Source organism: Eucalyptus grandis, chromosome 3 (genome assembly GCF_016545825.1).
Source record: "Eucalyptus grandis isolate ANBG69807.140 chromosome 3, ASM1654582v1, whole genome shotgun sequence".
NCBI classification, from domain to species: domain Eukaryota; kingdom Viridiplantae; phylum Streptophyta; class Magnoliopsida; order Myrtales; family Myrtaceae; genus Eucalyptus; species Eucalyptus grandis.
Genome location: NC_052614.1, coordinates 38,432,548 through 38,458,553, shown reverse-complemented (window position 1 = coordinate 38,458,553; position 26,006 = coordinate 38,432,548). Strand labels below are relative to the sequence as shown.

At 41.0% G+C, this 26,006-nt stretch overlaps 1 long non-coding RNA gene, 1 other non-coding gene and 6 pseudogenes across 2 annotated transcripts; 6 read left to right on the top strand and 2 right to left on the bottom strand.

Moving 5' to 3' along the window:
* Window positions 1-324: 324 nt before the first annotated feature.
* Window positions 325-2,686, bottom strand: LOC104437412. The gene is made up of 2 exons (XR_005549061.1): window positions 2,416-2,686; window positions 325-1,148 (listed from the first exon to the last, which is right to left on the bottom strand). It is a non-coding gene; the product is annotated as an uncharacterized LOC104437412 (transcript).
* A 6,329-nt stretch (window positions 2,687-9,015) lies between these two features.
* On the top strand, window positions 9,016-12,157 carry LOC104439633 (annotated as a pseudogene).
* Window positions 12,158-12,802: 645 nt separating this feature from the next.
* Window positions 12,803-13,526, top strand: LOC104431176 (annotated as a pseudogene).
* A 1,007-nt stretch (window positions 13,527-14,533) lies between these two features.
* On the top strand, window positions 14,534-15,849 carry LOC104431177 (annotated as a pseudogene).
* A 428-nt stretch (window positions 15,850-16,277) lies between these two features.
* Window positions 16,278-17,002, top strand: LOC104437413 (annotated as a pseudogene).
* Window positions 17,003-18,023: 1,021 nt separating this feature from the next.
* On the top strand, window positions 18,024-21,341 carry LOC104439636 (annotated as a pseudogene).
* An 888-nt stretch (window positions 21,342-22,229) lies between these two features.
* LOC104439637 lies at window positions 22,230-25,513 on the top strand (annotated as a pseudogene).
* On the bottom strand, window positions 23,214-23,801 carry LOC104437414. The gene is made up of 2 exons (XR_005549388.1): window positions 23,749-23,801; window positions 23,214-23,577 (listed from the first exon to the last, which is right to left on the bottom strand). It is a non-coding gene; the product is annotated as an uncharacterized LOC104437414 (long non-coding RNA).
* Window positions 25,514-26,006: the final 493 nt, after the last annotated feature.

Here is a 26,006-nt window from a genome sequence, read left to right as displayed (position 1 = left end):
CAGTGCTAAATTGATTCTGGAGGAAGTGGAGGGAGATTTGCCTCTGCTACATCTCACCAGCATTCCAAACCGCTTGCTCATAAGCACCGAGGACATGCCATTCTGCGTTATTGCCAACACCACTCCTCCGTCCACAGAAAGGAAGGTGGCAGGCCCCAACAGCAACATCCCAACAGGCTTAATACCATCAAGAACAATTTAAACAAGAATTTAGCTTAAATCAAACAAACAAAAACACAGACTGGGCTTTGCTTTTCTCCAGAGTCATGCACATTTAACTAAGCAGTTCTTGCTGAGGCAGAGTTGAATATTAAAACAAGAAGCTGACACAAATTCGCATTCCAACTTATATCCACAGCACAAAAAGCTCGTGAATTCCATATTCTCATATTCCTTGTAAATACTGACGTCTCATCTTGTAGCTGTGTGTCCAATAAATGAGCCAAAAAGAGGATGCCTGTCGCTATACTTACAAGTCTGAGATCTTAAGTGACCAATACAAATTATCAACTTCTCAAATATACTACCATCTTTCCTACCCACCCCAAGAACTCTCAGCTACAAAATCTTATTATGATCCTGCAATATTTAGGTTATCCAAGAAAACTGCCAAAACTGTAAGAATAAGATTAAGGCCATGCAGTTAGGAAAAACAGGCACCAAGAACACAAAGAACCTTGAGGTGAATAGCCAAAATTGCGAATAAGTTACAACAAGAATGACTGGATGATCTCCAATACGCAAGGGCTATACTCAAAAGCAGCAAGAACAGTCAAATGGACAGAGTGGCGTATCACCAGCGTCTCCCTTGTTGATACCCAACTCATCCTCTGTGTAGATGGTGAGCCCATCTGCTGTTTTCTTTCTAGGACGAGAAGGTGGGTTGCCTGATGCACTCTCTGTTAACCCTTTATCCTTTTTCTTTTTCTTCATCTTCTTTGTTTTCCCACTGCCATTTTCAGCTGGCTTCTCGGCATCCCCTTTTTCACTTTTCTTCCTCTTTTTTGATGCAAAAATGTCGTCGATCTCATCATTAGATTTCTTCGTTGCTGGAGAAGCTTTCTCCTCCTTCACAACTGGCATTTCTGGCCCCTGATCAGGGGCTTTTACAGAACTCTTTTTCGGCATTCACACAACTATATCAGAACCTGAATGTGTGTAAAATAATCAGCTCAGCAACCAGTACCACAATTTTTAGACAGATACACAGTGTGCAATTACTTTAGCCTAACGTTCTTTTCCTCACTGTGGTCTCGTACAATATTACTGCTTCATCTTCCATCAAACAAAACCAAAAGAGTATGAGAATATGTTCAGATCTTTCTTTCCCGAATAAATGACTAACAGTAGTTATTCGTCATACAATTCTTGTGGATTTGGGTTTGCATTAAAAGAATGGAAACAAAACAGTAATGACACAGAATGCTTCTCATAGAAAATCAAATGCAAAATAAGATTCAAAGAAGCAGCTGAATATAGAGGCCAGCAGATGTTGCAAAGATTGAATTCCCAATCCTCGAAATCTCAAACCTTCAAGCTGAGACCAATTATTAACCATAACCAGCAACAGGAAGAAAAGATAAGGTCTTCTATAAGGCAGTTGATCAACCACAGCACTTATTATTTTTCAACCCAAATGCAAAACACAGAGGGAAAAAAGGCCAAGAAGCAGACTGTGCATTCTGGGAATTTACACGGAACAGACATAAAATCCTCTTTTTGTCTCAGGAATCACAACACATGTTCTAAATTATACAACCCATTTAATCCTCTTTCTTTTTACTTTTTTCTTTTTTCCAGGAACTGCGATACATGATTATACAACTTGCAAAAGAACACCCTTTCAAACCAAATCATCTGTACACAGACCCGAAAAAAGAAAAACCACATCATCTGTACAACGAGCCTCTGTACACAGCCAGGGAAGGCAGACCCAACTACCCCTCGCAAGACCCGGCATAAAGATTTGAAATTCAAACACACAACAAATCCACTCTGCATCGAACCACAATATGGAAGTAAAGATTCAATCTACTGGATGTTGTTTACGTGCATGTGATGGAAAAAAAGTCTCTTCGAATCTCGGCCATTAAGGAATAAAACACAAAAACAAGATGGCAATTAAGCATTTCAGGACTTAAGAACTGAAAACACACCAACCCTTTTCACTTATACACAAGTAATACTTCTGCAATCCAACACAAATGCACCAACCCATTTCAGGATTCGGAAGACGGAACTCGCAACTAGGACCATATTTGGGTTCACCAGCATCAATTCAGACCACACAACAGCAATCAATAAAGGATCACGGACAGTCTTGTAACCGAGACGTAAGAACGAGAACAGGAGCAGTACGGCGAAATCAAAGGCGGCAAACCCACAAAAGAAATCGAGGCGAAACGGGCGCGGTACCTCGGGCGCGAGCAAACCGACGGTGTGGACGCGGAAGAGACGCAGAAGGCAAAAGCGGGTCAGCGCCCGGATGAAGAGAGAGAGAGAGAGAGCGGTAGAGACGGAAGTCGAGCGCGGCGCCGTGGGCGGTGGACGGCAGCCCGCGGGCGAGACCGCGGCGGCGGTGGGTCGGCGGCTGGGAGGCTGCGCGAAAGAGGGAGTGGACTGAGAGGGAGAGCGCGAGCGTTTTGGGCGTGAGATGAGATACAGGGAGGCGAAAAGGAGAAGGGAAAAGACAATTGATCCCTTATTTTAGAAATTAGGGTTTGCTTCGCTTCAAAATAATAATAATAAAAAATAAGAAAAAGAATTAATCTGGACTAGTCTATTGGTCCGATCCGATTCCTTATGTGGAACCGGACCAATAATTCTCAATTCCAAATTTTTGGATTCGGAACGGAATAGATTCTGTCAAGATTTATCCAAAATCGGCTGGTTTAGTTCGATTTCCGAATCCAACCAGACTAATGCGCACCCCCTAAAGTCTAATTGTCATGATCAGAGTATGGCATGTTTTATTCTGATGCTTCTTTTATCAATTTCTAAGTGGATATTATTATGCATATTAAATACCCTATGCCTTTTTTTTTTAATTTTTAAATTTTACCTCATATTAGCTTTTTAGATAGAGAAATTAACATGAAACTTCGCTCTTTTCCATGTTGCCAATTAATTTAGGGTCAATATCGAGAAAAACCTAAAATTGATATACTTGAGATAAACTTAATCTAAACTAATATTTTGATCACCAAAAACCTTAGATTATTACATTTACAGCAAATTTAATTTTAATTGATTTCCATTAAATTGAATTAATATTACGGAAAATTATAAATAAATACATTCATGACAAATGGAAGATAATCCAAAACTAATATATTTGTCAATTGTCACGTGTCATCAACTTCAATCATTGGATGGTAAAATTTAATGAAAATTAATAGAGGGTATATTTGTTACAAATGTACCGGTTTTGAGTTTTTCATGATATCAATTCATTAATCTACAAATTGAATTGTCAAATATGATTCAGAAAAAAATTGAATATAAACAAATTTTTAACATATCACCACCAAACTCCTTTTTATTAATTGTCTTTTACTGGACATAATTGGAAGACTAGATGAAATGGAAAAACTGCCGTCTTTTAAGATTCACAAACATAAAATTGTAACTACATTCCCAATGGAAAGTTGACAACAAAATTTGATCAAATCAAAACTTTGCATAGAATAAAGAAAGAATATAAAAGAACCATGGGTAAATACCACAAAAAACCTCAAATTATTTTTTTACCACTAAAAACCCCAAATTTGTATATTGTGACAAATTTATCCTTTGTTAGGTTCTATTAAAATTCGATTAATATTATGGAAAACCACACATTATTAGACACATTAACTGTTACGTATTATTCAACTCAACAATTTAACGGTAAAAGTTAAAGAAAAGTAACATAAGGTAAATTTGTTACAAGTATATCAATTTGGAGCTTTCAAATTAATCACAAATGTACAGGCTTAAATTTTTCGTGATACCAACTCTTAAAAAAACGAGTATGACTCATGAAGTGCTAAAAAAATATTGTTAATACCACGGAAAATCCCCAGCTAATATACCTATAACAAATTTACTACAAATTAATATTTTCACAAATTAATACAATTATAAGAAATATAACCTTTGTTAGTTTTTGTTAAATTTTGTAATAAAATTGTTGAGTTGAATGATGACAGGTGTACCACTTGTGGGTTTTACTCACTATTTATCATAAGTGTATTAGTCTATGGTTTTTTGTAATATTAATCCAATTTGACAAAAACTATTATATAATAAATTTGTCATAAATATACAAGTTTGGGATTTTGGATGGTTAATAAATTAATTTATGGTAAATTTGTCACATATATATTAGTTTAAGATCTTTAAAAATATGAAAGTGCATCAATGTTCATCATTTTTTCTTTTATTATTGTTATTGGTGTATTTTAGATATTCTTATAGCAACATGCTCTATATGAAAAGTGTCTCATTGATTGTAGAAAAAGATTACCACTTTTTGATATTTTAAATAAAGAAACTTGATGTTTTTTTTTTTTTTTTTTCGCGAAGACTAGTCAAATAAAAAATCACCATAAAATATGACAATTTGAGATAGGAGTGATGAAGAATGGATAAGCTGCAATAAGAAGAGGTTAATTTGTATTTTCTATATAACTATAAGTTCAAATTTGAAGGGAACACAATGGAAAAATAACTAGATTGAAGGTAACTGTTGAAATATGAAAATCATTACAAGGCGATTATGTCAATTTAGTGAAATAGAATTGTCACGAAACATCTGCATTTATCATAGTAAATATTTTACTGAGGACAAAATCACTTGGAGATGTTTCTCCAACACTACATAGTAACCTACTCATGGGCATTCTCTTGTGCGGGGGCAAGAACTTACTCAAAGATTGGAATTTCAATTTCGGCTGATCCTTCATGTATTATTACCCCTTCAAATGGGGACAGCCCATAGACACCCATTTTCAAAAATGTCTCCCTACACGTGATATTCTGACCCTTCTTACAATTGAATGCTCAAAAACATGTTTTGCTTCTGATAAAATTTCTGAGTACGATGTTTCCGTTCCGAAGCCATAAATTCTTTTGTGCTTAAAGTTGATGAGTTCATGAATTACTCATAATTTTTCAAGAGGGTATTTTGCACGGTAATTTTTACTTATATAATTTGCCATTTCCTTTAAAGGTTGTCAAGATAGACCAATTTAACAAATTGTGTGGAATTGTTTAAGCATGTGAGAAGAGGTTTATTAGGATGATGAAAGGTAAGCCACATATTATAAATAATCTCCCACTTATACATTTGTGAGATAAGTGTAGAAAGTTTCATAGCTACAAGATAAAAAGTTTTCTAGCAAAAGGTACAATAACTGAAATTTGGTGACACAAATACAGTAAAACTACTATGCATAAATCTTAGATAAGTTAGATAGATACTTCAATGAACGATATGTACGTTCTAGAATAGCCTAAGTTGTCTACCTCCTCGATGAATGCATGCATATTTGCTCTAACCGTGTTTGATATGTAAAGTTTTAAGTTGCACTTCAAAGCCTTATGATTCGTCTTGAGTTTCCAAAAGCCCTCTTGGAGAAGAACCATTAGACAATTCATCAAACCCTGCGGCGAAAAATGGGAAAAGTACCAAAAAAAGTCCTAAACCTTTTATATTAGTACTAATTTAGACACAAGGTGTGTAAAGATCATACTTTTAATAAGTCAGACTGGGAAGTCCACGAATAAGTTTCTTGGAAGAGATCTTGACAATCTGCTTCATATTAACATGGCCAAGCTTTCGATGCCAAAGGTTCAATTCATCTTGAATTGATATTAGACACTGAGAACTCTCTAGTTTTATATTCAGGAGATAAATATTCACATGTCTCGTCCAATGAAAGATTGAGAAGCATCTTTACTAGTTCTCGAACATATTCCTTCTTGAAAATTGATTTTGAATATAGTGTCGCACAATTAACTAATGCTAAGTAGATTATAATTTAATCCTTCCACCAAGGAGACATTGTTGATTGTGAGACTTCTAATTTTTACAATTCCACATCCAACAATTTTTCCTTTGCTGTTTCCACCAAAAGAAAATTTTCCACCATTTAAATGCACAAACTTTATAAAACAACTTGAATCTCCAGTTATGTGTCTCGAACAACCACTATCCAAATACCATTTAATCTTTTTCTTAATAGTAATCTACAATTACAAAAAGAGCTCAAGCTTTCTTTAGTACCCAGATTTTCTTGAATCCAGAGGAGTTAGTTTTAAATATAGTTTCTGCCCAATTCTTCTTAACAGGTCTCCAAACTTTAGGACATTCTTTTTCGAAGTGTTCTGAGCTATTACACTTTGAATCGGCCAACAGGTTTTACAAAAGCGTTTTAAAAATGATTTTTGTAAAAAGTTTTTGTAAGTTTTTGTTTGATTCTTTCATTTACTTTTGGAAAATCAATTAGAAGAATAGTTTATGGAGTCATTCCCAAACTTAACTTGTTAAAATAAGGTCTTTGTACTAAAAGAATATTTTCCAACTTTTCAAACCCTAGTGAAAATCTTTTTGTAATATTAGAAATGTCTTTTTTTAAGAAAGTATTCTCTTTTGACAGAGAATCTGCATTTTCTTTCAAATTGGCAAAATTTTTGCCTAGATTTTCAAACTTTTCTTTTCAAGAAATTTCATGTTGCTTAAGTGTAGAATTCTCCCTTTTTAGCTCGTAAATCATTTTAAGAAAGGTTTTAAGACCGAGACAAAGTTCATCTATGTATTTTGAGACTTTAGTAGGAATTTTTAAAATGCTTACCTCGATTTCGTTGTCTGAGTTTGAGTCTGAATCTGTCTCAAAGTTTGAATCTGATTTTGATTTTACCATTAGACATATATTGTCATATTCTTCATCACTTTTTTGCATTCAGTATCACTCCATGTCTCTGCTTTGAGAGTCTTTTTTGTATTTCTCAGTTTTTCCCTTCTTTTTCTTCAACGGAGGACAGTTGGGTCTTATGTGTCCCTTTTTCTTGCATTCAAAACATATCACATCTTTGTTGGCTTCATCATTGTTAGTTGATTTGTTTTGAAACTTTTGAGCGCTTTGGTTCTTCCAGTTGAATCTTCAGCCTTTTCTATTCAACTTTATGAATTTCCTTATCATGAGTGCTACTTCTTCATTGTTCATATCATCTTTTGAATCTGTATCAGAATCATTTTTAGATTTTAAAGCAATTGATTTCTTACCTTTAGGATCTTCTTCCTCATTAATTTGCTTCACTTCATATGATTAAAGTGTGCCAACTAGTTTGTCTACAGAAAGTGGCATGATCCTCTAAGTTTCCCTTATTGAAGTCTTCATGTGATTTCAGTCTTTGGAGAGTTCACGCAGCAATTTGTTAACCTTGAGATTGGCTGTCCCTGATATACTATTTACAATTTCTGTAAAACAACTAAACATGTCGGTGATAGATTCTCCTGGCTTTATCTTGAAGGCTTCATACGGTCCGAGTAAAATATTAATTTTTGTTTCTTTAACTCGATCAGTTCCTTCATAGGTAACGTGCAACTTGTCCCAGACTTCTTTGACTGTTTCACAAGATGAAATTCTGTTATACTCAGTAGGAGATAAAGCACAATATAAATAGTAGATAGCTTTAGCATCAAGAGCTTGTCTCTTGGTTATTTCTTCTTGTCCCATTTCGCCAGCTTCTACAACTTCTTTCCTCTTTCTGAGGTTAATGTAGCTTTAGGAATGATCCATTTTTCTACTACATTCTATTCCATAGGATTTTTCAATTTCAGGAATGCCTTCATCTTGTTTTTCCACACATTGTATTCTCTCCCATCTAAGTAAGGAGGTCTAGTGTTGCGTTGGCTTTCAACCAAACTTGGAGCTAAAATACTAACCATAGATCTTTAACTCAAAAGTAAAAACACTTCAATAAAATGAGTATACAGGCTCTGATACCAATTGATAGGGCTAGTAAGAATACCTACAGGGAGGTGAATATGTGTTGAAAGAAATTTTTGCGAGACTTAACAAATTCGCTCATCTTTAGAGGATAATAGACTGAAGATGTAAACAACTATAAGCAGTTATGTAAAGCTATGAATTAAAGTAGGGAGTTCAAGGAAAGATAATGAAAACACAAAGTTTATAGCAGTTTAGCTTAGATCAAGCCTACGTCCACTCTCCCGCACTGATAACCCATTGGCTAGATTTCACTATGAACCAAAAGAGATTTTACAATCTCACGTCTTTGACCCCCACAGTGTAGAAACTCTATTACACTTCCTCAAGGTCTCACAAGTGTTTGATCTCTCTTTTGAGTACAATTTAAGTTCAATGATTGAAATAGCAAAGAACCAAGAGTTTCAGATTTTGGAATTTTTCTTTCACGCACACACTTGAATAACTTGAGCGTCGTATATACTCCTTCATGCCTCATAACCGTTGACACTTTTCAAATGAGTTCTTCCAATCTACCCGTTGGACAGAATTAATCAAAGAGATCTCGAGTCATTTAAGGAATGTGATGATAGCCCATCAATCCTACTCGCTCATACAATCAGGATCTAGGTTTCCATAAGTAGAGCCTTCAAAGTATACTTCGCCTTTCAAAATATCTGATTATCTAAATTGATTCCAATAAGAATAATTGATCACTAGGTGCTATCTCTAGCCATAAGATCTTCTTCAACTGTACGAACCAAATCCTTCAAACTCGCATCTGGATAAGTCTTCTCTTTGTCAGTTTGGAATCTGTCAGTGAGGTCAGACTTTGAGAATAAAGTCTAAACGGTCTTCAGACTTTGACAGATGAGTCTTGAATTCTTCAAACTATAACACTTGAGTTTACAAGTCTTCATACTAGACTTTGGGAAAGGTTTTGTCAGCTTCAAAACAGTTAAGGAGTTTTCTCTAACAATATGAACGTGTTTACGAACTATCACACAAATAAGCGGGCAGAACCTCTGTAGGATTTTCGTAGATGATATGGGGTTGGGTAAGACTCTGACATTACTTCCTTTGATTGCTTTTGCTAAATTTGGTAGTTTTATAGCTGGGATGGTGTCAATAGTGCTGGTGAACAATGTGAGGATGATGAGGTTCGATCTGATTTGGCTAAGAGAAAGGTTAAGAGGGGTAGAACGAGTAAAGGGGTTTCTCAGTCTCAAAAGAAGTGTTAAAACCCAAAACCCTGCTTCAACTGAGTACCAAATCGACATTAGTTGTGTGCCCTCCATCTGTGTTTTCCACTTGGATTACATAGCTAAGCGAGCATACTATTCCTGGGAAGAGGGAAGTATATATGTATTTTCATAGGAAGAATTCTGGGGAATTGCCTCAGTTTTGGGAGGACAGATATGGTGAGTATGTGAACGTGTTGACAAACTATCATGTAGATAAGCGGCCAGAACCTCCGCGGGAACAATTTTTTAGTACAATAAAGTGTCTGATAATTATACAAAATTTCTATTCTTGGAATAAAAAAAAAATAGAAATGCGTTTGGTAAAAATTTATAAATTTTTGTATTTATTTGTTTTTCTTACTAACGGACTGCCGCCTGCCGCCATATGACCACCGCATGACCATCGCACGACCGTCGCACGACCGCCGCACAACTGTTGCACGACCGCCGCACGACTGCCGACCGCCGCCGCAGGATTGCCGCCCATAGCTTACCGGCCGCGGGAGGGGTTGAAAAGTTATTTATAAAAGCTTTTCAGAAGTGTCTTGGATGGCGATCGGTTATTTATTAAAACTTCTTCGTAAGTGTTTTGATGATCAGTTTTTTTTATTAAAATGGGTGTGAAAACCTTCTTTATAAGTATTTTGCATGTCGATCAGTTATTTATTAAAGAGGGTCATCGAAAGCGGTGCTATTATGGATCCCTTTTTCCACTTAAGGATCCCACTTTGGGAATTGTATGTGGATGGGTGAAGCACTTTCTTTTCATGGAAAAACCAACTATGATAAATTCTTAAAGAGAATTCCAGCGGTTTACACTTATAAGATGAGGTTGCGGCAACTATTATTGTTCTTGTTTCGTTCCCTCTCCACGTGGGCGTCAATTGGATGTGACAAGTTACAAGGATTGTGAATTGGAAAATGTTCGATCAAGATCTAATTCTGTCAATGGTATTTGTTTGGCGCAAAATCCTACTTCTTTCATTTTTCATGAAATCAACCATAATCTTGACAATAATCTTTCCTGAATTTCGTCAATCATTGAGTTGCACACTCAATTTCAAAATAGATGAAACAGACGATCATTATTTCAGTGTTGATGAGAGACTGAAAAATTCGATATTAAGACGCAAAGTGACTGCATTTGAGCAGTTGAGAATGCGCTGGTACTAACTGTCATTAATACTCAATGCAATGAGAGTCGGGTAAGCTGACATGTGGATAATACAACTGCGTCGAAAATGATGGAGTATTTTCGGCGGAGAGATTGCGCAAGCTGTTGACTGAAGCATATCAATTTCAATTTGCTTTTCTGCGAAGATGCCTCGAAGCTGAACTCCCTTTAACAAACCGCACTGAGCTTAAACCACGAATGCACGCTTGTCCAAGTCGAAAGCTAAACAAAAAACAGACCTCTCTGTGGATGTTTGTACTTTGCGTAACCAGAGCTGGAGGCATAAGTGCTGTCTTAATTAACGGGCTCGCAACGAGAGAAGTTCTTGATCCCACAACAAGATCCGATTCGATTCCGCCTAGAAGAGACGAGCTCCTTCAAATATGATTTCATCAAGTTCAATAAAGACCCGCCAATTCATTCCGGTCGTGTCAGTGAACCAATCAACTTGAGGAGGGATGGGTTCTCAGCGCCTGTCATTAGTAAGTGGAATCTGAACCTACGTATGAAGTTCGTAATTTGATATTGTGATAAAACTTTTAACAATGCTATCACTGCAATCTATTTTCAGTTTCAGGTGTGGTGGGGATTGCAGCAGCCGCTGCCGTTGTGTACTTCCTTATCAAATGTTTGAAGAAAGCGATCCCAAGCTATGCCAGGGAAGCTACACATGTTGTTCATTCTTCGCCATCCCGGGTAATCTCTGTCGCCCCAATAGCTATCTCACCAGTACACAATTGGGAAGTGCCCGATCAGTTCGGTACCCTAGAGAGATTCCTGAAGCCCACCAGATTTTCTTCGGAGCAGCTAGCTGTTATACCAGAGATTACGCCACCTTGCTCGGTTCCGGTGCTTATGGATCTGTCTACAAAGGTGAGTTGCTGAACGGAACTCTGGTGGCTGTCAAAGTGCTCTCGAATGCCCACCACAATAGGATCGAGGAGCAGTTCATGGCAGAGGTGAGCTCCATCGGAAGAACTCACCACATCAACCTCACCAGGCTCTATGGCTTTTGCTTCGACCCAACCACGATGGCGCTCGTCTATGAGTACACGGAAAATGGGTCCCTCGATGGGTTCCTATTCAGGGACAAGTCAACAATCAATTGGTGCAAGATGAATGACATTACGGTGGGGACGGCAAAGGGAATCGCCTACTTGCATGAGGAATGCGAGCAGAGGATAGTCCACTATCACATAAAGCCTGGGAACATCCTCCTAGACCAGAACCTGACCCCGAAGGTCACGGACCTCGAGCTCGCCAAGCTCCACAACAGGGGAAGTAGTCGAATGCTCCCGACGTGGTTCCGTGGAACCCTTGGGTACGCAGTGCCTGAGATGTGGAAGCCATATCCCATTACCTACAAGTGCGACGTGTATAGCTTCGAGATGCTTCTATTCGAGATCATGGGGAGGAGGAGAATTCACAACCCGAACCTGAGTGAGTCTAGGCAGTGGCTTCCACGGTGGACGTGGGACATGCTACAAAATGGCAAGTTGTTGGTGATGGTCTCTCTTTGTGGGGTTCTTGAGGGTGCACGAGAGAAGGCGTTGAGGATGTTGAAGGTGGCTTTGTTGTGCATTCAGTACAAGTCAGAGGCAAGGCCAACGATGAGCACTATCGTGAAGATGTTGGACGGAGATATGGAAATTCCGACGCCCAAGTATCCGTTTGAGTATCTCAATCCAGCTAAGCCTTATAAGTTATCGGAAAATGGAAGGAAATGGGACTCAGAGTCATCTGCTTTGGAGGACCGTGTTTTCTGAAGGTTGCTACTCCAAGCCTATGAAGCCAACTATAGAAAATGAAATAGAGCTCTAAAATTAACAATCTCCTTGGGAAAAAGATTCATAATTTATTCTTATGTGTTGCAGCCACCACTGGTCACCTGCCAACTGTCGGCCACCTCTTCTCCTTGCGGCCACCGTCGGTAGTCGACCACCGGCGACCGCCGGCAACGGCCGCCGTTGCCCGTAGCCCATTGACTAACGAATGCCACCGTCCGCCAGCAGCCAACCATCGCCAACCGCCACACGATCGTCGCATGATCACCGCTTGGCATTGCACAACCCTCGACCGTCGCTGCGACACCACCCATAACCCATCGGCCGCCGCCCCTCTTGCGGCGGTGGGCAGCAAACCTACGGCAACGGTCGATGGCAACGGTCGGCCGTTGTGCGACGCTCATGCGGTGGTCGTGCGAAGGTCGTGCGGCGGTCGTGCGAAGGTCGTGCAGCGGTCGTGCGACGGCGGGCGGCGGGCGGCGATCGACGGTCTATTAGTGAAAAGAAAAAACAAATAAATACAAAAAGTTATAAATTTTTACCAAGCACATTTCTATTCTTTTTCTATTTCAAGAATAAATTTTTTGTATAATTACCAAATATTTTATTTTACTTAGAAATTGTTCCATGGCAGAGGTGAGCTCCATCGGAAGAACTCACCACATCAACCTCATCAGGCTCTATGGCTTTTGCTTCGACCCAACCATGATGGCGCTCGTCTATGAGTACATGGAAAATGGGTCCCTCGATGGGTTCTTGTTCGGGGACAAGTTAGCAATCAATTGGTGTAAGATGAATGAGATTGCAGTGGGGGCGGCAAAGATAATTGCCTACTTGCATGCGGAATGTGAGAAGAGGATAGTCCACCATGACATAAATCCTGGGAACATCCTCCTGGACCGGAACCTGACCTCGAAGGTCGCGGACTTCGGGCTCGCCAAGCTCCACAATAGCGGAAGAAGTCAGATCCTCCTAACGGGGTTTCGTGGAACCCCTAGGTATGCAGCCCTAAGATGTGGAAGCCATATCCCATTACCTACTAGTGCGATGTGTATAGCATTGAGATGCTTATGTTCGAGATCATTGGGAGGAGGAGAAATCACAACCCGAACTAGAGTGAGTCTAGGCAATGGCTTCCGCGGTGGATGTGGGACATGCTACATAATGGTGAGTTGTTGGTGATGGTCTCTCTTTGTGGGGTTCCCGAGGGTGCACTAGAGAAGGCGTTGAGGATGTTGAAGGTGGCTTTGTTGTGCATTCAGTACAAGCCGAGTAAAGGCCAACGATGAGCACTATCATTAAGATGTTGGACGGAGATATGGAAATTCCAATGCCCAAGTATCCGTTTTAGTATCTCGATCCAGCTAAGCCTTATCAGTTATCGAAAAATGGAAGGAAATGGGACTCAGAGTCATCCGCTTTCGAGGACCGTGTTTTCTGAAGGTTGCTGATCCAAGCCTGTGAAGCCAACTATAGAAAATGAAATAGAGCTAGCTATAAAATTATCAATCTCCTTGGGAAAAAGATTTCATAATTTATTCTTATTTCATTTATGGTTAATCATGAATAGATTGAAGTTGTACTTTAAGGGACTGCATGGTAACGTTTTTATTTCTCCCGATTTCTATTCTTTTATTCCCGGTCAAAAAAAGAACAAAATTCTGTTTGGTAACGCAAACTTATTCTTCTATTCCCCATAATAGAAAAGTGGCTGGCAAAAAGAAGAAACAAAAAAAAAGTAGCTTCTTGTTCTCGAGACAATTTCTAAAAATATTTTTTTTTTTTTTTCAATTTCTCTTTTGTTCTTCTTTTGTGTTGCAAACACTGCTGGTCGCCTACCAACTGTCGGCCACCTCTTCCCCCTGCGGCCACCGTTGGTAGTCGACCACCGGCAACTGCTGGCAACGGTCGCTATTGCCCGTAGCCCATTGACTAACGAATGCCACCGTCCGCCGGTAGCCAACCATCGCCAACTGCCACACGATCGTCGCATGATCGCTGCTTGGCATTGCACAACCCTCGACCGTCACTCCCGACCGCCACCCATAACCCATCGGCCGCCCCCTCTCGCGGCCGGTGGGCAGCAAACCTACGGCAACAGTCGATGGCAACGGTCAGCCGTTGTGCGACTGTCATGCGGTGGTCGTGCGGAGGTCGTGCGGCGGTCGTGCGAAGGTCGTGTAGCGGTCGTGCGATGGCGGGTGGCGGTGGCGGTCGGCGGTCTATGAGTGAAAAGAAAAAACAAATAAATACAAAAAATTATAAATTTTTACCAAGCACATTTCTATTCTTTTTCTATTTCAAGAATAAAATTTTTGTATAATTATCAAATATTTTATTTTACTTAGAAATTGTTCCATGGCAGCGGTGAGCTCCATCGGAAGAACTCACCACATCAACCTCATCGGGCTCTATGGCTTTTGCTTCGACCCAACCACGATGGCGCTCGTCTATGAGTACATGGAAAATGGGTCCCTTGATGGGTTCTTGTTCAGGGACAAGTTAGCAATCATTTGGTGCAAGATGAATGAGATTGCAGTGGGGGCGGCAAAGATAATTGCCTACTTGCATGCGGAATGTGAGAAGAGGATAGTCCACCATGACATAAATCATGGGAACATCCTCCTGGATCGGAACCTGACCTCGAAGGTCGCGGACTTCGGGCTCGCCAAGCTCCACAATAGCGGAAGAAGTCAGATCCTCCAAACGGGGTTTCGTGGAACCCCTAGGTACGCAGCCCTAAGATGTGGAAGCTGTATCCCATTACCTACTAGTGCAACGTGTATAGCTTTGAGATGCTTATGTTCGAGATTATTGGGAGGAGGAGAAATCACAACCCGAACTAGAGTGAGTCTAGGCAATGGCTTCCGCGGTGGATGTGGGACATGCTACAGAATGGTGAGTTGTTGGTGATGGTCTCTCTTTGTGGGGTTCCTGAGGGTGCACGAGAGAAGGCGTTGAGGATGTTGAAGGTGGCTTTGTTGTGCATTCAGTACAAGCCGGAGGAAAGGCCAGCGATGAGCACTGTCATGAAGATGTTGGATGGAGATATGGAAATTCCAATGCCAAGTATCCATTTTAGTATCTCGATCCAGCTAAGCCTTATCAGTTATCGAAAAATGGAAGGAAATGGGACTCAGAGTCATCCGCTTTCGAGGACCGTGTTTTTACGAAGGTTGCTTTGCTCCAAGCCTGTGAAGCCAACTATAGAAAATGAAATAGAGCTAGCTATAAAATTATCAATCTCCTTGGGAAAAAGATTTCATAATTTATTCTTATTTCATTTATGGTTAATCATGAATAGATTGAAGTTGTACTTTAAGGGACTGCATGGTAACGTTTTTATTTCTCCTGAGTTTTATTCTTTTATTCCCCGGAACAAAAAAAGAACAAAATTCTGTTTGGTAACGCAAACTTATTCTTCTATTCCCCATAATAGAAAAGTGGCTGGGAATAAATTTGGAACAAAAAGAAGAAACAAAAAAAAAGTAGCTTCTTGTTCTCGAGAACAATTTCTAAAAATATTTTTTTTTCTTTTCAATTTCTCTTTTGTTCTTCTTTTGTGTTGCAGCCACCGCTGGCCGCTTGCCAACTGTCAGCCACCTCTTCCCCCCGTGGCCACCGTCAGTAGTCGACCATCGGCGACTGCTGGCAACGGTCGCTGTTGCCCATAGCCCATTGACTAACGACTGCCACCGTCCGCCAGTAGCCAACCATCGCCAACCGCCACACGATCGTCGCATGATCGTTGCTTGGCATTGCATAACCGCCGACCGTCATTGCCGACCGCCACCCATAACCCATCGACCGCCGTCCCCTCTCGCGGCCGGTGGGCAGCAAACCTGCGGCAACGGTCTATGGCAATGGTTAGCCATTGTGCGGCTGTCCTGCGGCGGTCGTGCGAAGGTCGTGCGGCGGTCGTGCGAAGGTCGTGTGGCGGTCGTGCGACGGCGGTGGCAACTGGCGGTCGGCGATCTATGAGTGAAAAGAAAAAACAAATAAATACAAAAAATTATAAATTTTTACCAAGCACATTTCTATTCTTTTTTATTCTTGATTTTGTATAATTACCAAATATTTTATTTTACTCAGAAATTGTTCCATGGCAGAGGTGAGCTCCATCAGAAGAACTCACCACATCAACCTCATCAGGCTCCATGGCTTTTGCTTCGACCCAACCACGATGGCGCTCGTCTATGAGTACATGGAAAATGGGTCCCTTGATGGGTTCCTGTTCGGGGACAAGTCAGCAATCAATTGGTGTAAGATGAATGAGATTGCAGTGGGGGCGGCAAAGATAATTGCCTACTTGCATGCGGAATGTGAGAAGAGGATAGTCCACCATGACATAAATCCTGGGAACATCCTCCTGGACCGGAACCTGACCTCGAAGGTCGCGGACTTCGGGCTCGCCAAGCTCCACAATAGCGGAAGAAGTCAGATCCTCCTAATGGGGTTTCATGGAACCCCTAGGTACGCAGCCCTAAGATGTGGAAGCTGTATCCCGTTACCTACTAGTGCGACGTGTATAGCTTTGAGATGCTTATGTTCGAGATCATTGGGAGGAGGAGAAATCACAACCCGAACTAGAGTGAGTCTAGGCAATGGCTTCCGCGGTGGATGTGGGACATGCTACATAATGGTGAGTTGTTGGTGATGGTCTCTCTTTGTGGGGTTCCTGAGGGTGCACGAGAGAAGGCGTTGAGGATGTTGAAGGTGGCTTTGTTGTGCATTTAGTACAAGCCGGAGGAAAGGCCAGCGATGAGCACTGTCATTAAGATGTTGGACGGAGATATGGAAATTCCAATGCCCAAGTATCCGTTTTAGTATCTCGATCCAGCTAAGCCTTATCAGTTATCGAAAATGGAAGGAAATGGGACTCAGAGTCATCCGCTTTCGAGGACCGTGTCTTCTGAAGGTTGCTACTCCAAGCCTGTGAAGCCAACTATAGAAAATGAAATAGAGCTAGCTATAAAATTATCAATCTCCTTGGGAAAAAGATTTCATAATTTATTCTTATTTCATTTATGGTTAATCATGAATAGATTGAAGTTGTACTTTAAGGGACTGCATGGTAACATTTTTATTTCTCCTGATTTTTATTCTTTTATTCCCCAGAACAAAAAAAGAACAAAATTCTGTTTGGTAACGCAAACTTATTCTTCTATTCCCCATAATAGAAAAGTGGCTGGGGAATAAATTTGGAACAAAAATAAGAAACAAAAAAAAGTAGCTTCTTGTTCTCGGGAACAATTTCTAATTTTTTTTTCTTTTCAATTTCTCTTTTGTTCTTCTTTTGTGTTGCAGCCACCGCTGGCCGCCTGCCAACTGTCGGCCACCTCTTCCCCCCTTGGCCACATTCGGTAGTTGACCACCGGTGACTGCTGGCAACAGTCGCTGTTGCCCGTAGCCCATTGACTAACGATTGCCACCATCCGTCAGCAGCCAACCATCGCCAACCGCTACACAATCGTTGCATGATCGCTGCTTGGCATTGCACAACCACCGACCGTCGCTGTCGACCGCCACCCATAACCCATCGGCCGCCGCCCCCTCTCGCGGCCCATGGGCAGCAAACCTGCGGCAACGGTCGATGGCAACGGTCAGCCGTTGTGCGGCGGTCATGCGGTGGTCGTGCGGAGGTCGTGCGGCGGTCGTGCGAAGGTCATGCAACGGTCGTGCGACGGCGGGCAGCAGGAGGCGGTCGGCGGTCTATTAGTGAAAAGAAAAAACAAATAAATACAAAAAGTTATAAATTTTTACCAAGCACATTTATATTCTTTTTATATTTCAAGAATAAAAATTTTCTATAATTACCAAATAGTTTATTTTACTCAGAAATTGTTCCATGGCAGAGGCGAGCTCCATCGGAAGAACTCACCAAATCAACCTCATCAAGCTCTATGGCTTTTGCTTCGACCCAACCACGATGGCGCTCGTCTACGAGTACATGGAAAATGGGTCCCTTGATGGGTTCCTGTTCGAGGACAAGTCAGCAATCAATTGGTGCAAGATGAATGAGATTGCAGTGGGGGCGGCAAAGGGAATTGCCTACTTGCATGCGGAATGCAAGAAGAGGATAGTCCACTATGACATAAAGCCTGGGAACATCCTCCTGGACCGGAACCTGACCTCGAAGGTCGCGGACTTCGAGCTTGCCTAGCTCCACAATAGCGGAAGAAGTTGGATGTGGCACCCCTTGACGGTCCCTAATCCATGAAGGGTCACCACAGGTGCTTGTCACTCATCCTACTACATGCGAATAAGGTAACTTTTTTTTTTAATTTAAGTGTAACCATAGTTTATAGGGGTTGATCAATAGAATACTTTTCCATTTATTATTTTTTTTTTTTGTAAAGGTCCCAGCGTAGTTCATCAGCGGAAGCATAAACGTATCTCACCATTTCTCACTTCAATAACCATAATGCAATACACACCAACTACACACCAGAAGAAAAGATAAAGCCGATTCACTTTTATTTATATTTTCACGATGGACATTTCGAGTCAATGCATAAAAAAGGCCAAGATTTTCAACTATACTTGGCTATAACCCAAAAGAGAACTCGACCCTATATGAAACATGTACATCTCTCCATTGACAAGTGTCGGCTATCAAAAAAAAAAAAAAAAAACATCAGCTCCCACTAGTCATACGTGACATCACACCCAACCTGGTGCATCAGGCGACAGAGGCGGTAGCATCCCTAGCATCACCCCATTACGTCGAACGTGAACGGACAAAAACTCTTGGATAATAGGGCCATCAGCTGAACCCACGTTGTACATCACCAATACTCGAACTCGGATATACTCCAGACCAGGTATACTAATACAGGAATTCTCAGTGCACTCCACCTCAACGTCAGTAGGGTATGCCATAACCGGGGCATCGTCGGCTCACACCTTCGACAGTCTTGTTATTATCTCAATTTCAACATGGTATTTGATGCAACAATTATCAAAGGTCTCAACCAGCATTTGATGTCATATAACATGTCATATGTCATTACATATGCAGCATAATCAACCACTCAAGACATTATATCACATGGAACAATTTTATTTATTTTTGAAAATGCAGCAAATTTCGGATGAAAATAGATTGCACTCCTTTGGTCATAATTCTAAAAAATTTAGTAAACAGCGTTATTAAATTCTAAAAATTTGGCATGTTATATAAAAGATCTAGAGGAAAGTATTCCGTGAAGAACACCATATCAAAAGAACATCACACAAATCAATACAATCCACACATCACAGTCCTTAAAATTTCGGAATATTGCCATACACAGTTTCATTCACAAATTCGGTAAAAATCCTAAATCAGCTCCAAAAATTATGAAATTTTTATATATTATAGAAAAGGTCCAGAAGTAAATATTTAATGTAGAACTCAAAATAATATTTGTGATAGATTAAAAACTATAATCACCGTAGCCGTCTCTAACCCTCAGCAAAAAGTCCTTGATCTGACCATTTCAAATAAAATCATTTCACCAACCTAAAATCACCATTTCCTCTAAAATTTTAGTATGTTACTCCTTAACATGTTATCTTCGACTTTCATTCAGAACATGAAATCTAATTTCAACCGGAGAATTTTATAAAATTCACAAAATCACACTAAGTCAGCATTTCGATTTCCAGATCTAACTTCTTCAAAGAAAAATAGTTTCACCGGTCTATACTTGTTCATTTCTTCTGAAATTTTGATATGTTACTCTCCAATAAGTTTTCTACAACTTTTATCAAAGAGTCAAAATAAGATTCCAACTAAAAAGTCGCATGCAGCTCACAATTTCATCAAAGGTTGGACTGTCTTCCTAGAAAACATAATGCAAGGCTACCCTATTTCTCCCTAGAGCTTCGAATTTCTTCACTTCTACCACAACCAAAGTTAACCATCCCTTACAACACATATCACAGCAAGCAAAGGGTAGGATTTTGGACTCTACTTGCCTCAAATCCGTGCACAAACATAGCGACAAACAACGGGCAAGGAGGCGAACGAATGGCGGCGACTAGGCGGCAAAGAACTCCTCATTCTTCCTCTTCTTCTCTTGCACGCTCACTCTCTTTCTCTCTTCCTTTCTTTCTCTTGGACGACCACTCTCTCTCTCTTTCTCTTTCTCTCGTGCGACCCCCTCTCTTTCTCTCCCTTTCCTCGCTTAATCCGCCCCCCTCTTCTTTCTTCCCCTTCATGATAAGCTTGTAATCATTTCTTTGCATGCCGGTGACACTTGATAATTGCCATGCAAGATGGGCTCTATCCGGCTGGGCTTGGGCCAACCTTGGTTGACGGCAGCTCCTCTCCCCTTTGGGCTTCGCGGGCCAGGCCCAAATGGCTGAATGGTGGGGTTGATCTTGGGCCAATAAAATTCAACACACTCTTCTAATTTTTCCTTTTAATCATCACCTAATTACCCATCATATAAATACTTAATTTACCTTATTCTTTTGGCCATAAAACTTGAAATCATAAGTCAATAAATTCCACCTTATAAAACACATGGCCAATAATAGAGTTTTCTTTCCTATCAAATAATTATCCATTAAAAACTTGGCCATAAATCTTATTGCAAATCATAGATCAAATGGCTACAATACAACTTGATGATACTTCCATCACCTATTCATAGGCCTTAGTGTATTTGGAGGTTACCATGAATTTTGGGATGCCACATCGGATCCTCCTAACGGGGTTTCGTGGAACCCCTAGGTACGCAGCCCTGAGATGTGGAAGCCGTATCTCATTACCTACTAGTGCGACGTGTATAGCTTCGAGATGCTTCTATTCGAGATCATGTGGAGGAGGAGAAATCACAACATGAACTAGAGTGAGTCCAGGCAATGGCTTCCGTGGTGGACGTGGGACATGCTACATAATGGTGAGTTGTTGGTGATGGTCTCTCTTTGTGGGGTTCCTGAGGGTGCACTAGAGAAGGCGTTGAGGATGTTGAAGGTGGCTTTGTTGTGCATTCAGTACAAGCCGGAGGAAAGGCCAGCGATGAGCATTGTCGTGAAGATGTTGGACTGAGATATTGAAATTCCAATGCCCAAGTATCCGTTTTAGCATCTCGATCCAGCTAAGCCTTATCAATTATCAAAAAATGGAAGGAAATGGGACTCAGAGTCATCCGCTTTTGAGGACCGTGTTTTCTGAAGGTTGCTGCTCCAAGCTTGTGAAGCCAACTATAGAAAATGAAATAGAGTTAGCTATAAAATTATCAATCTCCTTGGGAAAAATATTTCATAATTTATTCTTATTTCATTTATGGTAAATCATGAATATATTGAAGTTGTACTTTAAGGGCGAGCATGGTAACATTTCTATTTCTCTCAATTTCTATTTTTTGTTCCCCAAAAGAAAAAAAGAACATAAATCTATTTGGAAACGCCAACTTATTTTTCTATTCCCCAGAATAGAAAAGTGGTTAGGGAATAGATTTAGAACAAAAACAAGAAAAAAAAAAAAAAAATAGATTCTTGTTCCCGGAAACAATTTCTAAAAATAAGTTTTTTTTTTCTTTTCAATTTCTCTTTTGTTCTTCTTCCTTGTTGCAGCCACCACCGGCTGCCTCGCCAACCATCCACCACTTCTTGTCGCCCACGGCCACCGTCCGTAGTCAACTGCCGGCGACTATCGGTGACGATCGCCGCCGCCTACAACCCACTGGTCAACGGCTGTCACCGTTCGCCGGCAGCCTACCATTGCCAACTGCTTCATGATCGCCGCACGATCGCCGCCTGCCATCGCACAACTGCCAACCATTGCTGCCAACTGCCGCCCACAATCCATCGGCCATTGCCCCCTCTCACGACCGATGGGTGGCAATCCTACGGCAACGGTCGGCGCCAATGGTCAGTGGTTGTGCGAGCTCGTGCGGCGTCATGCGGCGAGGGCGGCGGTCGGGTCCGTGAGTAAGAAGAAAAAACAAATAAATGCAAAAATTTATAATTTTTTACCAAGCACATTTCTATTCTTTTTCTATTTCAAGAATAGAAATGTTGTATAATTACCCAACACCTTATTTTACTTAGAAATTATTCAATGGTGGAGGTGAGCGCCATCAGAAGAACTCACCACATCAACCTCATCAAGCTCTACGGCTTTTGTTTCGATCCAACCACGATGGCGCTTGTCTACGTGTACATGGAAAATGGGTCCCTTGATAGGTTCCTGTTTGGGGACAAGTTAGCAATCAATTGGTGCAAGATGAATGAGATTGCGGTGGGTAGGGGTGTCGACGGTTCAGTTCGGTTCAGTTTTTTGAAAAAACCGAAAAAACCGAACCGAACCCGAACCAAAATTTCGGTTGGGTTCGGTTTGGTTCGGTTTGATATTTCAGTTTTTTTTTTTTTTTTTTTTTTTCGGAATATGACTCTTGCATTGGCGATTTCGAAGTCAGGGCACAAGCAGGATTGGTCCTTCAAAACTATATGATTCGGAGCAAGGGTACGGGCTCGGCGCAGAAGTTCTCTTTCAAGTTCAAGGCCGATTCGGATACTGGCACGACACCGATCAGCTTCGTAAGCTATACGAGTAGCCAGACCAAGGATGGTGTGTTTTGCGGACCGGTGGTCGATGATGTTGTTGTGCGAACTTCGCTTGGCCTCAAATTGGCAATCCAGTGGAGTCTGCCATCTCTGCTTTTACTTGTCGCTTATGTGATGAACAATGAGCGATGGATCTGACCTTGAACGTGCTCTTCGGTAAATGACATTATCTTGGGCAGGCATTGGAATTTTGTTTCATTGAGATGTTTCCGGGGATTTTTTGTTTTTCGATTGATGACATTCTGCGAGAAATTTTATCATTTATCAATGGTTTTGATATTGATATATTACAACCTGACGCGTATGTCTATCTAACCACCATTTGCTTGTATAGGATGAAATTTACTCAGCTGGGCCATAAAAACTAAGCGCCTTTATGCTAAAAGAGATACAAAACTGGAAAGATATGAAAGTTGTTTGGTGACATTCAGCTATACACTGCGAATAAACTGAGGAACGTTCAGTATTACGTTCAGTATTGACCATAAGTAAAATTTTACTATGATGAGACAATCTGTGTTTGACAAAGATAAAGGAAAAATTATGGCCGGCATCCATAATAAAACATACACCTCAAACTCCATTTGTAGAATTCTGTATAAACAGTGCATTACTGAAGCTGACCTGTGTCCAACCAAATGTATTACAAGATTTCTTCATCAAACGGTCATTCTTTTTGACTGTATTCTATATCCTATTACATACCCTGCAGTTTGTACAAGATTTTAATCAGGCTTCTGAGAATTCTACACCACATTTTCCAGAGGATCTGAAGCCATAGCAGATGTTGAATTCCAAGGCAGCAGAGAGCTTCTCTAGACGCCTCCTCTGTTACCTTCTATCTGCCACATTCAATTAATAAAACTTCTTTTCCAGATGATATGTATAAATACAGACAGATCCTGAAAGTACCTTACAGTTTTGATTAGAGAGAAAGAGTTAACGTGGTAGGGACAATTTTCAGGTAAACAGATGTAAGACAGAAGAACCAATCCTTTACACAGTCTTTTCACCTGGTATAGATCTGCATGTGTAATCCTCCGACATTTGGACTTCACCTCCTCTGTATCCAACGGAAAAGCAAATGTAAATATACAGACTGAAGTTATACCTCAACTCCATTAGTAAAAAACTCCACTCATCAAACCTATGACCTTATCCATGACGGGTTCCTAAACTTGTATAATTGAAACTATCAGAAACATAACATATCTACAGGTTGACTCATGTAAAACATACGCAACAGTCTTAGGATTTTCTTGGTCGACAAACATGCTGACAAAACAGCCGTGAGTGTAAATCTATCTGGCGAAGGCCCACTCACCAGCATATCCAAAAACAAATCAACAGCTTTCTTTGGACTACCCAACTGAGTACATCTCGTCATCATCAAAGTCCAAGCAACCACATTCCTCTCAGGCATTTTCTCAAACACCTTACGAGCTGAAACCAAATCAGCACTACCCTTTGCAAACATGTCGATCAATGCACACCCAACACACACATCAGAATCAAGATAGCCGCTATTGATAATAAACCCGAAAACCATATCACCAATCGATGCATTCTCTGGGACCGAGCAAGCTCGAGCAACCACCACGAAACAATAACCATTAGGGAAAAACCCATCCTCAAGCATATGAACGAACGTATCCCCCGCTTCAAAATCCATGTGCTCATGGAACTCCAAGAAACCAATCCCTCTTATTGCCCATGTCCCCAAAACCCTCTCCACCTCAGCCTGAGAGGAGGAAGCGTACGCACGCAAGCACGGGATTAAATTAAAAGGCAGCGAGCAATGAAGACGGGATTAGAGACTTGCCTGCGCAGGACATGCTTGGGCATGTGGCCGCTACAAATTCTTCTCAGTCGCCGTCACCATCGCAGAAGAAAGAGGGATGAAGGAGAGACTTGCAGAAGAAAGGGGCTATGTCCCTCAATTGGTCGCAGTCACCGTCGATGTTGCAGTCGCCGTCATCATTGCTATCGCATTCGCCATCGCCGACCAAGATGAGTCGCAAGAGGAGAGGAGGAGACGGGACTCGGGACTCGGGAGAGATAAAAATGGTTTATGGATTTTATCGGTTTGTGATTTGGTTCGGTTCAGTTAACCGATAAAATCCGAACCAAATAAAAAAATGTTGGTTTTTAATGAGAACCGAACCGAACAAAAAAAAAACCGAATTTTTTGGTTCAGTTCGATTTCCGGTTTGATTTTTGACACCCCTAGCGGTGGGAATGGTAAAAGGAATGGCCTACTTGCATGAGGAATGCAAGCAAAGGATAGTCCACTATGACATAAAGCCTGGGAACATCCTCTCGGATCGGAACCTAACCCCAAAGGTCGCAGACATCGAGCTTGCCAAGCTCCACAATAGGGGAAGCAGTCGGATCCTCTTGACGGGGTTCTGTGGAACCCTGGGGTACGCAGCGCCTGAGATGTGGAAGCCGTATCCCATTACCTACTAGTGCGATGTGTATAGCTTCGGGATGCTTCTGTTCGAGATCGTGGGGAGAAGGAGAAATCACAACCCAAACCTGAGTGAATCTAGGCAGTGACTTCCACGGTGGATGTGGGACATGCTACATAATGGGGAGTTGTTGGTGATGGTCTCTCTTTGTGGGGTTCCTAAGGGTGCACGAGAGAAGGTGTTGAGGATGTTGAAGGTGGCTTTGTTGTGTATTCAGTACAAGCCGAAGGCAAGGCCAGCGATAAGCACTGTCGTGAAGATGTTGGATGGAGATATGGAAATTCCAACGCCCATGTATCCGTTTTAGTATCTCAATCCAGCTAAGCCTTATCGGTTATTGGAAAATGGAAGGAAATGGGGCTCAGAGTCATCCGCTTTCGAGGACCGTGTTTTTTTTAAGGTTGCTGCTTTAAGCTTGTGAAGCCAACAATAGAAAATGAAATAGAACTAGCTATAAAATTATCAATCTCGTTGGGAAAAAGATTTCATAATTTATTCTTATTTCATTTATGGTAAATCATGAATATATTGAAGTTGTACTTTAAGGACCTGCATGGTAAAGTTTTTATTTCTCCTGATTTTTTTTTTTTTTGGCCGAGGAATAGATTTGGAACAAAAACAAGAAAAAAAGTAGATTCTTGTTCCCGCGAACAATTTTTACAAATAAGTTTTTTTTTTTCCTTTGAATTTCTCTTTTGTTCTTCTTCCATGTTGCAACCACCGCCACCCACCTGCCAACTGTCGGCCACCTCTTGCCACTGTTGGTAGTCGTCTGCCGGCGACGATCGCCATCGCCCATA